Source organism: Etheostoma spectabile, chromosome 7 (assembly GCF_008692095.1).
Source record: "Etheostoma spectabile isolate EspeVRDwgs_2016 chromosome 7, UIUC_Espe_1.0, whole genome shotgun sequence".
Classification (NCBI taxonomy): Eukaryota; Metazoa; Chordata; class Actinopteri; order Perciformes; family Percidae; genus Etheostoma; species Etheostoma spectabile.
Window position 1 is genome coordinate 22,337,557 of NC_045739.1, and position 3,450 is coordinate 22,341,006.

Below are 3,450 nucleotides of genomic sequence, written 5' to 3' on the forward strand. Positions count from 1 at the left end.
CACATCATAGACACAGATGCATACATACATACATACCTGCACATATTAAATTAATAATAACACATCCAGACTAGACTTAGTATATAGTTGTAGTGTTATTTGTTAAATGTAGGAGTAACAGTAAAGAACCCAGACAGCCAAACAGACAGGCAAACACACTCTCACACCCACGTTCACACACTCACAGACTTCACTACGGTCTGTGTTATTGTACCCGAAAGCCCTTGAGACAGACTCACCCTGTAAAACACACTCATATTCTGATAGGATTGTGTAGTTGTAGCTTTCTGTTTGTTCAAGTTACTCATGTTCCTCTCGGATTGGCTGTGTTGAACTGAGAACCAGCTACACTGAACTGCCCTGCCCCTCTATCAGTTTATGACAGCACAACCTAAACCTGGATGGAAAAAAAACACGGCACTTTCCATTTACATGGAAGCTAAACTGTGCAAGGCTGTAACACAATTAAGTGCTAAGTGGCCATACAACTCTTTGGGGAATGATAATTCCTGAAACTCCGTTGGGCCTAATGTTTGTCCAATTGGGTAATCTTTTTATCAAAATTTAAATATGTTCAGAGGTAGCAGTGAGGAGTCTCTACAGAAAAGGACAAAAGGACAGCGATAAATTGCAGGCTTGACCTTTCACCCCTGGATCACCCCGTGCACACTCCACTCATGGCCGCCCGCTCAACCTCCCAAGCCACCAACACTGCTTCACTATTCTGTCTAAAAAGTCATGTACAACAACCACAGCTCTAGTGGAGTATGGGTTAGTTTTGGGTCATCCTGAACTGAAAGGCATCAAAGATATTCTTCACCAGACCCTCTGCTGCAAGGTTCAACTGGGCCCTCTTGTGGATGAAAATGAACATTACAATACAATGTGAGGCATTCAATTCAAGCCAACTTTATTGGCATCAGTGGAGAGACGTTCATGTTGCGAAGTTCCATGAAGCTAAAAATCAACTGTTTGAATGCTAATTTTACTACAGTTCTGAGTGACACAATATGTCGTCAATGTGCATTACTGAAGTTGTATTGAATTGGAGAAAAAAAAACGCAGAGAAATGAAAAAAGAGAAAAATACAGTTTTGAATTATAAAAAAAAAATACAGTAGTGGGGAAAACAAAGTTGTGGAGTCATTCTTTTCAAGGGAGCAATATTCAGAATGTTGCTGCCCGAATTTTAACTAAACTAGAAGATTTGACCATGTTACAAAAATCTTAGCTATCAATCATTGCTGCTGCACCTGTACCTGTCTGACCTCCTTCACTTTCTGCTCTCACAATACAGGGTTAGAAGAAGAAAAAAAATCAGTAAGCCTCAGGGTATTTTGTAGCCGTTTTGCTTCTCTTTGGAGTTGTTATGCATGTCTTTGTGGTCATATTACATATCCTTGTAGCTGTTTTTCACCCCTTTGTAGTCATTATGCATCTGTTTGTGCTAACTGCTTCTTTGTGTGTCAGGCCTGCTGCCTCTTTGAAGTCAGGTGTTCAGCTTCTTCTCATTAGCAACAATCAACCTCTACTTCAAAATGGTAGCATGTCCTTTGTTCTGTTTAACATGTTTTTAATGAATTTTAACATCTTCTCACACACATTGTTTGCCTTTAACAAAGGTTTGGTGTATGCCATTGGAAAAATTGTGGTTTACTCCACATTTTCTGAACTCTTTTCACCAGATTTGGAGACCTGGCTCCATGTGCTGTGCCTAATCAGTCTGGCACTTCTACAACAAACCACGTGCTGCTGTGGGGTTTTTGTCTTTTGCCCGGAAAAGCAGCACAGGCCCAGGGGTGTCGGACTGAGAGGAAAAAACGGGACTGATTACCCAGGGTTCTCATGTGAGGAGGGCCCAAAAAGATGCTAGCTGTGGATTTCTACAGGGCCCAGACTTTTGTGCTACACCCCTGCAAAGGCCTACTGTTTTTTGGACTGGGAGTGTGGTGTTTGCCTGGATCTCTGTGTCCACCTACCTTCGCTGTAATTAAGAGAAACCCAAGTTGTTCTGTGGACAAGCTTTTTTTTACTTGCTTAATCTTTGTGACTGTTCCAGGGCAAATTTCATCCCAGAGCCTGAGATAGCAGAAAATTGAACTTTTGTTTTGTTCCTATTGCAACACAGGAGGTATAAGATGCTCTTATGAGGTTATATGCCAATTCATCCTCTAGTTCTGATAGGTTGAGTCCATACCTTTTTAAATATTACTGCTGAGTAAGTTGCAGAACCTTTGACACACATTTTCAACCTGACAATTGAAACTGGATTAAAACCTGGTGTATTGAAGTTAGCATATGTCACTTCTACATTAAAGGGTGGTGACCAATCCAATCCAAAAAGTTATAGGCCAATATTTAACTCTACGCAAACACTGCCGCCAACTTGAGCTTCTAAAGTTACCGGAACTAATTCATTTTCAATGGAAGCTGGCTTCTATCAGCTGCAAGGAGCGGCAAGTTGCGTTTTAGGTGATTTAAGCGTTTTAAGCGACCAGAGCGTCAATCTGAACGGTGAAAGTGGCTCAACTTTATGGTAATGAGCCTTAACGTGATTGCAACCAACAAACAATAGCAATTCTGTCATATATGAAATTTATGTATGTATGTGCATTTTGACAAGCGTCCTTGACAGGGCAGCCAAAGCTTCTCAAGTTGGCGGCGTGTATGTACAGTAAGCTTCTTTAGCCAGCAAGGCTTTAGAAAGGCTTATAAGTGACCAATTAAAAGACCATAGAGCTACAAAAAATATTTTAATTGATTTGCAGTCAGGTTTTCATAAAAAAGGTCAAAGTGGTCACTGCCACTATGAAAGTGTTAAATGCTTTTAACACTGGACAGGGGTCTATTCTGGGTCCCCTTTAATTTACTATTTATATAAATGACTTGTGTCAAATTTAATAAAAGCAAAGTGTCATTTTTATGCGGATGACACCATTTTGTATTTTTCTGCATCATTTTTAAAAAGTGCCTCAGAAGACCTGCAATCTGCTTTTAACATTATTCAGAAGATTCCACATGAATTGAGACTTGTACTAAACTCTGAAAAAAACAAAATTATGTGCTTCTCTAAATCATGGAACACTAGAGGGAGAAAGTAACTAATCTAGTATCAGTCTTCAAATATCTTGGTTTCTTCTTTGAATAAAATTTTTCCTTTAAGCGGCATATAGACTGTTTAACAAAAACTTAGAGAAAAGGTGGATTTATATGATGGAAACAAAGGCTGTGTATAGCTATACGTGTGTGTATATACATATATATATATGTATATGTACATATATATGTGTGTGTGTGTTAGTATATACAGTATATAGAGAGAGAGAGGGATATAGATACACATACAGTATACACATATATATATATATAGAGAGAGAGAGAGTGAGAGAGAGAGAGGGATATAGATACACATACAGTAAACACATATATACTGTATATATATATATATATA